Source organism: Haliotis asinina, chromosome 16, assembly GCF_037392515.1.
Source record: "Haliotis asinina isolate JCU_RB_2024 chromosome 16, JCU_Hal_asi_v2, whole genome shotgun sequence".
Classification (NCBI taxonomy): domain Eukaryota; kingdom Metazoa; phylum Mollusca; class Gastropoda; order Lepetellida; family Haliotidae; genus Haliotis; species Haliotis asinina.
In genome coordinates this window covers 17,012,300-17,025,440 of record NC_090295.1, presented here as the reverse complement: position 1 = coordinate 17,025,440, position 13,141 = coordinate 17,012,300, and the positions used below count along the sequence as shown (strand labels likewise).

Here is a 13,141-nt window from a genome sequence, read left to right as displayed (position 1 = left end):
CAAAATTATACATATTCAGAGACAAAGCATTTGTCTACAACTCATACTAATGACTACAAACTACAGCCAACATTTCCCACCCAAATCAAACCTGACTCTATTTATGACCACCGCTTCTCCCAAATATCCTATGAATGTTCATTCAACAAACTACTCATAATTCCTCCCGTCTGTCTAAATTCCACCTCTGCCTTCAACCACAACTGATTCCTAGATCCCCAAATTGGCAGACGGACATCAGACTTCCTCTCCCCTCCCAGTGTCTACCCACAGCACTTCTTTATGCACTCACAGTTACATCATCTGCTGTCTGGGCCTTTATTACACACAGACCTAAAATGAACAAGGTGCAATGGAGTCTAGATTTCCCAGGTGATAACTACTGGGACTCCCCTCCCCTCCCTTTGCACTCATCCACGCATGTACACCTCCATCATCTGCTGTCTAGGCCAGTGTTACACACCCTCCCCAAAGGAATAAGGTGCAGTGCAGTTTACATTTCTGAGATAACAGATACTTTCTCATTCTCCTTCCACCCCAACACCCATCCATGCACTTATACATCACACACAGACCCCAAAAGAACAAGATATTAAAGGCAGATCCAAAAAGAACAAGATGCAATACAGTTAATATTTCTCAGGTGATAGATGTTTTCTCTCTCACTCCAATTTTCTCCCACTGCTGCACCTAGCCATGAACCCATAGCATTATTCTCTGTTGACCAGTCTGGTATTACACACAGACCCCAAGTGAACAAAGCAAAACCATGAACATTTTCAAAGTGATAACAACAGTTCTTGCCTCATCTTTACTTAGAGAACAGGTGAGATGGAAAACCTACACTGACAACCCGCTCATTATATGGGAGCCAAGATATATCCGTTGTGGTATGGCTAGACAGCCACAAGATATTTCTTGAAAGACATTTTCATGACAACTAGTAGGTAACTAGGGTAGCTTGATAAGTCTTCTGGAAAATATCCTGTGTGAAGTTCCTGATGAAATTACACCACCCTTGATAAACTAATGGCTATTATTTGAAATTATATGTTCTTGGAGGTGTTCCATGGATTGTAAGTAGCCGCTTCATAAACCCTTTTATTCCTAAATACTGTCATTATTTTTTTCAAACTGAATATAACTTTGTCAGTTGAGGAGATTCTTCACAGACATTTCAGCCGTGATGGAGGTCCTCTTTTCAAGAAACACCACAGGATTATGTTCTGTTTGAAACAGGGAGCACATAGAAATCTTCAAAGTTTCACAAATGGGATTCATTGCTCAATTACCTTAATTCATACTTCACCTCCTGGCAGTTTAAAATATTTCTGAGGATTGACAAATATGGACTGACGCATCACTTTGTTAGCCTTATGTTAGGGAATGTGATCCAACACCCTAGTTGTCACTACTGAAACACTCGTGATCATTTGTGACAAGCACTGTCATTTTTTGTGTTGACTGACATCCAGGATACAAACCCACACACTTACAGTGAGACCCCCTAATCACATCTCTCTGAGTATAAGGGTTCAATAGAATGTTTAACAGATAAACCAAAGCTACGTACATGCACTCAGGGTAGTTAGGAATCAACTGCATGTTGAAGTACTGACTTCCATGTTTGCATTTATGGAGGTAAAAACATAAAATTTAATGTACACACTGTGTAAACATACTGCAAATTGAGAATATTGTATCGTTTTTTCAAGAGAAAGTGAATCCTACACTGCTTTTGTTAGGATTCTGCACAGACGTATAATCCTGCTGAAAACAGTAAAAAACCTATTCACATCCAGTGTTCCAACACCTCAAGGACAGAATCAGAAAATACAACAAGGAAGGAGCCTGTACAAAAACAAACTATTCACATCCAGTGTCCCAACACCTCAAGGACAGAATCAGAAAATACAACAAGGAAGGAGCCTGTACAAAAACAAACAGTAACTAGCTTAACTTTTCTTAAACCCACTGCATAAAGCAGACGGACTCATCGATACAGCCGACCTTCAATTATGCAATATTTACTAACAAATCAACACAAGTTCCACCCTGAGACTGTCATATCAGTGGTTGGCCAAACAACCCTTGGTAACAACCAGACTGGAGCCTTGAATAATAGACCCACATACACAAGCAGACGCGCCACCTCCCTCGTACCTGCTGGGTTGAACACAGCAGAACAGCAACAGACGATGTCCCTGTCCTCTCCCTCATTATAGAACCCTAGGAGCCATGACAGACCTCTTTAACCTGTTTATCTATCTTACACCAGTCTTCAAAAACATAATAACAACATTAGGACAAGATGGCGGTTTCTTTCAACAATCCCAGGCAACTTGGTCGCTCAAATTTCTGATTAAAGACAGGTTATTTCCCCAGAGCCACTTTTGATATTGAATGCATGATCCACTGCATGAAACAGCATAAAACTAAACTCACTCATTCAACTACAATAAAAAACGTAAAACACATCAAACTGCATTGTTTTCTTTGTGATGCAGAAGTTCCATATATTTTACAAACTGATACAGTGGAAGAATGGTCTCAAACAATATATCTACAGTCTCATCCTCATGTCTTTAAAGATCAGGTACAGTGGGCAGCCTAGTTATTTGCCTGTCAAGCCCAAAACCTGTGGTCGATGTTTGTAACACATTTCTGCAGTCATCCACCATATTATTTCTTGAATATTGCTAAAAGCGGAAAAACGCTCAGTCACTCTCAAGTTCTCTTGGATTATCCAGGTCAATATCCATCAAGGTGTATGCCCTTAGAGAATGCCCGTTCAGAATGGAGTTCAGTGTTATATAAGTGGCCTTACTACTGTTATCATTAAACAATCTCAAATGGTTTCTTCGTCAAGGAACAAAAAATACTGATTAAACTATCAAAAAATATTTCATTATGAAGAAAATATTAGACTGGGTACCACACAACGGTGGTGCGCTGGAAGTCAACAATGGCCGTTATTTTTGACTGTGTGCGGAGAAATTCTGCGATCTCATTTTTATTTCGCGGGCGTTTCGTTTTAAGGTATATAAACGTATTGAACATTATTTATTTAAAAAGGTGAGAATTAGTACATTCCATACATAATTCATATGACACGTAAATCTGACTCGTTGAATAATTATTGCAAGTTTTATTTGGAGATGTCATTATCCTGCACTCCTGTCGAATGGGTTCGATGGCAGCATTGAGAGGATTAAACAATCTCAAATAGTTTTGGAGTTATGACTGGAAGCTAAATATAAGGCACTGATATAAAGATATCCCAAGGTGACTTTCTTGTAGACAGGGATTACAGTCCATCATGGAAATCCATTTACTCTTCAAAACACTTCTCGATTTTGGAGGCCCATTACATAAATTAAAATCTGAGATGCATCAGCAACAGCTCACAGTGCTGTGAAAAGCTATTGAAAACATGGATAGTTGAAAGAGTAGTCGGTTAATAGGAACTCCCTTGGGTACAAAACCATGTATCTCTAACTGGTGGTGAAATGAACACACTATTACAATTAATTCAAGTGGAAAAAATGTAGATTTTTACTAAGTGATGAGATCAAATGGAAGAATAAACAGAGAGAGCATATCACCTTGCAGGCACTTTGCCTGTGTATAACAGCGTGTTGAAATTTTCACTGGCTTGATGCTATGATACCACGGACTATACAAGAGAAGTAGATCCTTATGGATTCAACCCAATACTATGGACTATACAAAACAAGCAGCCCCTTAGGGATTCTGGGAGAATACAGAGAATCCACTGCTTGTTATTTACAAAACATGATGGCCATGGACTGTGACGTTGTTCACTGATGGATGGCTGCTCAGGATTTCAGTCAGAGAGAGGAGGGAGGGGGAATAGGAGAGAAAGAAAAAGACAGAAAAAGAGACAGGACAGAAATACAGAAGGGAGAAGGAGACAGACAGACAGACAGGAGGAAGCTTGGGTAAAATGTCCAGAAGTTTTTAAAGAATGAGAGAAAAGGGAGAGGGAAAGGAGAGCATGAGTGAGTGAGGGAGTTTAGTTTTACGTCGCACTCAGCAATATTCCAGCTTTATGATGACGGTCTGTATATAATAAAATCTGGACCAGAAAATCCAGTGATCAACAGCATGAGCATAGATCTGTGCAACGGGGAACCGATGACGTGTCAACCAAGTTAGCAAGCCTGACCACCTGATTCCGTTAGTTGCCTCTTACAACAAGCATAGTTGTCTTTTGTGGCAAGCATGGGTTGCTGAAAGCCTATTCTTCCCTGGACCATCACAGGCAAGGGAAGCTAAGGAGGGGGGGGAAGTGAGGAAGCGAGGAAAAATGTCCATAAGAATGTGTTCTCAACATTCATATTCTTGCGGAAATTATCATTTAAACTATAATTTATGACCTTAGAGACTTGAGCAAGTTTAATACAAACCCTCCTACCTGACAAACAAGAACATGTGCTTCTCAATTGTTTGAAACTCTTGCATAAAAATAACATTGTCACCTAAATGACCTAACAGTTTGTGGAAATTGGAGACAAGATGTTTTTGCCAAATATTTTGTACAATCAGCACCCTCCTCTCAGCTCCTTGCAGTCCTGACTTCCCCCATTACAGCTAAATATTTGTCATTTAATTGCTGCAGTTTTGAAACATGTGTTTTAGGAGATCTTGTATAACTGTCTAGTGAGGAACATATTTCCTATTGGTTTCAACTTCAGGGTTTTAGCTCACAGGAAATAGCTTCTTATGTTTTAAATTGTGCTGTGCGTAGTTTTCTGAAGTAGGATACAAACACTAATTGTTGCTATTATGCTTAAATACTGGGCATAGCATGATGCCCGAGTCATTGGGTGGGTTGTCTAGACCTTGTTTCATCTCCTTGAGTGAGTGAGAGAGTGAGTGAGTTTTATGCTTTATTGTGCATTATTTCAGGAATATCGAGGAAGGGACACCAGAAATAATCATTTCCAGACTGCATTTATACTGTCAATTTTAATTCCTGAGTGAGTGAGTGAGTGAGTGAGTATAATTCCTTGTTTGGTTTTCAATGCACTCAATAATATTCCATGTAACAATCTGTAAATAACCAAGTCTGGACGAGACAATCCAGCGATCAACAGCATGAGCATCGATCTATGAAATAGGGATACAAGGAAATACATGAACCCAATCAGCAAGCCTGACCACCTGATCTCATCAGTCGCCTTTCTTCCCAGAATCACAGGTCATGGAAGACCAATTCTAACCCAGATCTTCATGGGTGATTCCTACTTAGTACAAGCTTCCAAAAATATCATGGTGGATTGGCAGATAAAAGCAGACAGTTGGTCCAGCTATCTGGGACACTCACAGCCAATCGAGAAGCCCCTTTTTACTTAGCTTGGCTCCTAAAACTAGCACTCAGCAGGGTGTCGAGTGGACCTGATGAAACCCTACCAGATGTCAAGGGTGAGGAATACTCCCCTCCTGGTGAAGATGATTTATTGAACAAACACACAGCCATGTTGACTGACATAAGCCAATTATCAGTATATATAATGCCACATGGAGAGCTAAACGACTGACTGATTTTCCTTTACGCTGAGGTTGTCAATATTCATGCTGTATCTCAGCAAATATGGTTTTAAGTCAGGGTTAGCATATTCCAGCAATATTACCAAAGAGGACACCAGAAAGGGGCTGAACACATTGTGTCCATGAGAGGAATCGAACCCGGGTCTTCAGCATGATGAGCGGACACTTTAATCATTGGGCTATCCCGAAGAACCATTCCTTGTTTCATACATCTCTTTTGACAAACATGGGTTGCTGAAGACCATTTCTAACCCAGATCTTCACAGGTCCTACAGACTGAGTACAAAGTATTTTATCTCACGATGTAGATATTGATATTTCCATCAGACCACAGAGTAAGTGAGTGAGCCAGATGAATGAGTAAGTGGGAGGGTGAGTGAGTGAGTCGGATTTCATGCCATTTTAGCAATATTCCAGCAACATCATAGTGGGGGACACCAGAAATGGACTTCACACATTACACCCATGTGGGGAATTAAACCCAGGTCTTTGACAAGATGAGGTAACAGCATAACCACTTGGCTACCCTACTGCCCCCATATAATAGGAGCAAAATGAATATGAGGTTACATTCAGCAGATTGCTGAATGCTGAAGTCCAGTCCTGTGGATCCTTTCACAAAGCAACCTTTATACTAAGGTTAACCTAACTCTAATTCGTTAACATTGTGCTAAGGCTACCTTAGTGACTTATGATCACCTTAGTGGTTTGTGAAAGGAGGCTAAGGATTAACAAATCCCACTCTATCCATATAAGTGTAATCTCTCACCTATTTGTATTCTAGCATCAATAAACAATTTCAGTTCTAAGAGCTATTCTTTACACCATTTGCAAATAAACATTTTTTTCTGTTATTTACAATAAGTCTCAAACTAATCTTTGAAATAAGCTCATTATTACAACACAAAGCCATTTTCATCGATCACCTCGGTAACCAATAACATGAAAACATGATAAATTATTGAAATCCCAATGAGCTGGTACATGAAATTGTAATCTTAAGAACAAATATTCGTCTGTCAATAATATCTTGTGATTAAGAGAAAATTATTTCAGCAAAGGACGGTCATATCTCAGATAATAATATACACTGAAATTAACAGCAAACTATTTACAGCAGTTTTCCTGACAACTAGTATCCATGGTAAAGACATTAGTCTGCAACAACTTACTGTACACAAACAATTTATAGAAGACATCAAATTCAAGAAACGTGATCACTGATGAAAGGAAAAACATCAAACAATGAAATTAAAAACCGGAATACAAAAATTGAACAAAGTGAATAAGATGGCCTTAAATCCATGAACCACTGCTGGAAATTCTTTCTCAAGTGTTCAACATTTATAAAATCTCTTCAAATACCCATGTCAAGATGTTGAAATTAGTTTCGATTCTTTGATTTTCAGTTTCCAAGTTAAATATTTATATGAGATAATTAATGTCTGCAGAAGAAGCTCATCTGATGTAAATTCTTCAGCCACCTTCTGTCCCTAGTGCCAACATCAAAACGGTAAATTTCAACAGCTACCATGTTCAATAGAAGCCAGGCAAACTTTCATGCCTGTTTAACCGTTCTTTTTGTATTCTTTTCATCTCATACAGTATTTTAATTTTAAGCCCATTTCTCTTCATTAGATGGTAGTTTCATACAAAAGATTTTAACACAAACATATACTGAAGAAATCTAGACAAAGTCTCCTTCATGACTCTTGAGATATTTTGCAAAAATCTCCTCAAAGAAACTATCAAAACTGTCTAACTCAAATCTGCAATGATTTAGCAAGTCTAGCCAGAGATAGCTGCAGCTAAAATTAAGCACTGGTTGAGTATCAATTTTGGCAAGTAGGTGAGTGAGTGAGTGAGAGAGAGAGAGTGTGAGTGAGAGTGTGAGTGAGTGAGTGAGTGAGAGTGTGAGTGAGTGAGTGAGTGAGTGAGAGTGTGAGTAAGTGAGAGAGTGAGTGAGTGAGTGAGAGCGAGTGAGTGAGTGAGTGAGTGAGAGCGAGTGAGTGAGTGAGTGAGTGAGTGAGTGAGTGAGTGTTTTGCTGCTTATGCAATATTTCAGGAATATCGAGGAAGGGACACCAGAAATGGGCATCCCACATTGTACCAATGTGGGCAATACAAGCTGGATCTTCAGCGTGGCAAGCGAATACTTTAACCACCTGGCTGACCCTACTACATGTCTAGCTTTGAATTATATTTTGTACCTTCGATATATGATTATATACAGTCGGGTCTAAGTATGAGCCAAAAGATCTGAATCTAGAAAATGGCGAATGTACAAGTCCATCCTGAAGGCCAACATTTAGTTTGTCATATAACCTGTGCTAAGGTTGCACTAATTTGAATGCAGTAAATGCTAAAAATAATGATATAACCACATACTTGCTTCCATACAGAAGTCAATGTAAACATAAACTTTCACATATCAACTCCTGAAGTAACTACCTTTGTTTAATAGGTATCCCACTAAAAACATTTTGTGCATGCTTCATGTATGTATCCATGTTTGTCTGGGGCCTGAATGCCAACTGAATCCTGTCTAGTAGCCAGTCATACAGACCCTGAAAGAAACAATTCACCAAAAAATATACCCAAGAAAGCCCATGCACATCTGTCGTGTCGTAAATCTAGATTTTCATAGTTCCTGAAAATGAAGAGTCTCAAAGATCCTTGCACATCTATCATGTCGTAAGTCTAGATTTTCATAGTTTCTGAAAATGAAGAGTTTCAAAGATCCTTTTCACAATATCTAATTCTTTTTTTGCTATCATGTTCATTTAGGAAAGCAGTAGTTAGTATATCTGTTTTGATATCCCAATGAGTCTGCTTCCCCCTCCACCAACCACCCCAAATCCTCCTCCCAACAAAAAATATAATGTTACCACAGAAGTCAATGGGAAAATGTTTGGTTTCATAACCTTCAACATCATCTTCAGCTGCATGCTATAAGAAAGTGGACATGGTTGAAAAGGTCATCACAAAAGTTACAACTGAAGTCATATTCTAACAAAACATTGAAAAAAACAATCCAAGTCTCCAGAATCCTACTAAATCTGTGTTACTCAAATCTTAAATCAACAAGGCTCTTAAGGCTGATAAATCTTTCACAAACTATCTCCCTTAACTTGACACTGTAATAAAAGGCCTGCTAAAACAGAAACCCTCATTAGTGGGAAAATGGTTATCTGCTAATAATAGAGAACATTGGGTTTGCCAGAGAACCAATAATTAGTAAGCTCGGTCAGTCAATTCTTGAATAGAAATACTGCAAGGAAAATTGATGAGTGGAGGCAATAAATAGACCCTAGAAGCAGATGTACCTAGAGGAAATCTTAAAATCCGCTTTGAAATTCCAACCATGTAAATTTGATTTCCTCAGGGAGCCTTAAAGATTACCATTCAGTTGGTGCTATCTAGACAGTAATAGGAGTTGTTGGGAAAATAGTCTAGACTGTATTAAACCAGAATCTTCTCTATGAGAAGAGAGTGTGAATAAAGTTCAAGTGTGCTAAAATTTCACATAAAAGCATTAGTATAATTAAATGGGAGCCATATAATATTTAGTAGTCAGGGAAGAAGCATATCAAGCATTTGCTTGAATCTGAAACCATAATGAATATTTCACTGTCAATTCAGCCACTCAATCAAACCTGCAAAAAGAGTATTTTCCTGAAAACATATCTCATCTGAACATACATAGAGTGAAATTGATGGAAAATAACTTGTGATAAGACAGACGAATGGCACCAGCTGTACATCATGAATTCCATAAACTTTTCTTGCATTATTTTCATGAGCAAAAGCTGGAGTCACAAATATCAAAGAGAAAATCATTAAATTTATCTTCCATGTCTTCTTTGAAATTAACCAGTGAATCTATGCAATTCCTCTTTGTCGGACAGTTGTTTCCATGCTATACATCAAAGACTCTTTTTATTATACATATTAATACAATTGGATTTAAGCGATTACACTGAACATTACCATTACAATTAGATGAAAAGATCATCAATCAAAAGACAGTTTACTCCAAGGACAAAAATAGACACATTAATATCTGACCAGAATTTTGCTACAAACCATGTTAAACTGATAAATATACAACTCAAAACAAATTAAGGAATACCTGATCTTTTCATGGCTCTGAGTGAGTGAGGTTCTACATCACCAACAGCAATATTCCAAAATGTACTTGGGTCTTCAGAGTGACAAGTGAATGTTTACTCCCTCACGACCTTAGCTGTGACTGATTACCTATAACGATGCTGAAACAACTGGGAGTTCTTAAACTACTTTTCAGTTGTATTTGTGGGTGACTCCCCAATTAACATATCAATCATGTTAAAATATCAGGATTGCTACCAAAAAGTTTTTAAAGTTTAAAAACACAGAGAAATGCTGTTAAGCAGAACACATTAATAAATCATTTCCCTTTTGCCTTCACAAACAGATGCATTCAGCTGATAATGTATCCACGGTTTGATCAGGAAGACATTGAGCTTCAATGAGCATCAAAGACTCAGAATAAATTGCTTCGCTGAAAACAATCATTTTTTTTCTATTATCATATTCTCCTTAAAACTATTTGTGAAACAGACACACAAACCTAAATAGGAATGGGTTTTAAGTCCTGAGACAAGAAGGTTGAGCGATGTTAAAGCATGTGTCAAAGAGCTGGTGTTTCTAAACTTAAAGTCTAGTTTTATGTCGCTTTCAGCAATCTTTCAGCAATATCATGACAGGGACACTAGAAATGGACTTCACATGTTCTACCCACTTGGGGAATCAAATCTGGATCTTCGACTGGACATGTTAATGCTTAAAATACTTAGCTAACACCCTTGTCTTCCAAACATGGAGTGAGTGAGTGAGTGAGTGAGTGAGTTGAGTTTAGTTTTACGCCACTCTTTAGCAATATCACGACTGGGGACACCAGAAAATGGGCTTCACACATTGTACTCATGTGGGAATCGAACCTGGGTCTTTGGTATGACATCAAACATAAGGAGTAGTACATGCCATTATATATTTGAAACAAAAATAACAATAACAATAGTTCATTTATCACACACATTACTCCATGCACAATCCCCCGATAACCCGGATAACCCAGGTAACCCAATTTGCTATGAGGCATAGGAGGGTTAGTGGTTACAATGCCTTTTCCCACAGGTACCCATTTTCTCCTGTGTGAACAGAGGCTCATGTGCTTACTTGTGGGGCAAGACTGAAGTCCAAGAAACCCGCAGGAGTCAGCTGACACACAGTCACTGATCAAAGGAATCCCTGTGCCTACCATAGCTTAATTTATGCACAGGAACAACTCACTCGCATCCCACATCACTCCAGCTAGTGGACCCAGTGAAGGTCCTGGTGTACAATAGGCCATCAACAACTCATGCTTGCCATAAAAGGTGTCTTATCTGTTTGATTGGCATTTTAGAAGTTGATGGATCATAGAAAAGTATAATGTTTTATGGATAACAACTTCTTTATTTCATTTCGTTGTAGATTCTTATACCATTTTCCCCGGAAGAGTGAAAGGCGACGGTGCTTGTCGTAGAAGGTGACTAACAGGATCGGGTGGTCAGGCTCACGTACTTGGTTTGATGTATGTCATCGGGTGAGCACATCGATGCTCAAGCTGTTGATCACTGTTTTGTTTGGTTTGGATTTGACTATTTACGGCCTGCCTCCATATAGCTGGAATACTGCTGAGTGCGCCATAAAGCTAAACTCACTCACACTCGACTCACTCCCTTTACAGTCATAAATTTGATGACAACTGAAATCAAACTCATTCTTCTCTTGCGACAGAAGGAAAGCATCTGCATTTTGACCACTGCAGTCTTTTGTTTTGCTGATAGCCAGCCTTCTTGCACTATTATATAAACCTGAAATTCAGCAATATTCTGAATATGTTTGCACCGGAATTCCTGACAATGTTTTCTAAATTTCCTGCAACATCCTGATGGAAGGTTGCTGTAACAACCACACATTACTTGTAAACACAGAGAAATAACAAGATGGCTGACATGAGATATGGAAGCAGGCCATGTACCGTAGTTCACATAATAACTAACTGCTCCTGAAATATCAAATTAAATGTCATATATTGAATAATTACCAATACTCCCATATATGCTGACACAGCATTTATATAATTACCACTACTCTGACATATGCTGACACAGGATTCATAAAACTACCACTATTTTGATATATGCTGACACAGCAATTATAACACTACCACTATTTTGATACATATTGATACAGCAATTATAACACTACCACTATTTTGATACATGTTGTCACAGAATTTATAACACTTCCATTATTTTGATATATGTTGACACAGCATTAATTACACTTCCACTATTTTGATACATGCCACAGCATTTTATAAATTACACCAAATCCCCACCACCCTGATCACACCACAGTAACCAATTAAAGAAAACAAAGTGTAGGCAAAAGAATAATCACATACCTTGATAAATGCTGATCTAGCCCCTACACTGATACATGGTCCCACAACACTTTCTCCACCGACAGAAAGAAAACCGTCGTCCAAAGAATTATCACTTACTCTGATATAAGCCGACATGGCATTGTCACAGTATAAGAAGGCTAACTGTTCTTAATGACTTAATGGGAGTTCAATATGTGCTGCTGTAAGCTTGGCACAAAATTTCCACAGAATTACAACTGATCATTAGATCCTAAATGGTTTAAAGCAAGAATCCTTCATGAGGTATGAACACACAATCATGTCCTGCTTTCAGGCATATTCAATAATGGAAACACAGTTTACAGCAAAGCGGTATGTGAAGGAAGTGGAAAGTTGGATGTAAAGGTTAAAGATAGTTTGACGAGTCATCACCTTGGGCAGGAAGTCCAAGTGCACTACATCAAGGTCTCTCTGTTGTATTGTTCATATCTTAGTGCCTTACATAAATACACATGACTCTCCATGTAAATAAGTCCACATCTCCATGATGATCGAAAAAAGGTTCAGTGACTAGCTCTTGATTCTGTGTGGCAACAACAGCGATAGAGAGTATAACTCGAGCTTGGGGATTCTCAGCTCTTGGAAATTACAACCAAAAAATCCTGTAATTTTTTAAACTCAACTATCATAAAAAAGAAATGAAAAAAATAAGGTTATTCCCATGTGAAAGAATTTTTTTGAGCATCCACAGCATATTGAATCAATTCAAGAATGTGCTTAAACTGGTAAAGTTTTTCATGAAAAATGAACATTTCAGTGTATGGTACGTCTGGGATTTTTTCATGAGAGCAATGATAAAAATAACATCTGTGGAAATTGTTCCAGAAACTACAAGACACAGCACCATCATTTCATTCTGAATAAATTCAGAAACTGGTCTCCAGAGAATAAGATCTGCAAGGCACCACACGCTTTAACGTTTGTGTCTCTGATTTTCAAAAGCGTCAATTGTTTTTTAACAATTGGCTAGAAAGATTTCATTTGCTTTACCTACTTATAAGCTACGGAAATGGATGATATGATGATGACGAAAATACAAGGGATATGACT

The 13,141-nt window shown here is 38.3% G+C and overlaps 2 protein-coding genes across 6 annotated transcripts in view; both read right to left on the bottom strand.

Moving 5' to 3' along the window:
* LOC137268878 (short-chain dehydrogenase/reductase 3-like) overlaps positions 1-13,141 on the bottom strand; it is a 308,772-nt gene that overhangs the window by 35,786 nt on the left and 259,845 nt on the right. The window lies entirely within an intron of this gene.
* LOC137268873 (D-glucuronyl C5-epimerase-like) overlaps positions 1-13,141 on the bottom strand; it is a 307,371-nt gene that overhangs the window by 70,427 nt on the left and 223,803 nt on the right. The window contains exon 1 of one of the 5 annotated variants that reach the window (XM_067803459.1): positions 12,071-12,125. The exons of the other annotated variants lie outside the window; for them this stretch is intronic. The gene's annotated coding sequence lies outside the window, so the exon portion shown is untranslated. Of the gene's footprint in view, positions 1-12,070; positions 12,126-13,141 lie in introns of those variants that run through there. 5 annotated transcript variants of the gene reach the window in all.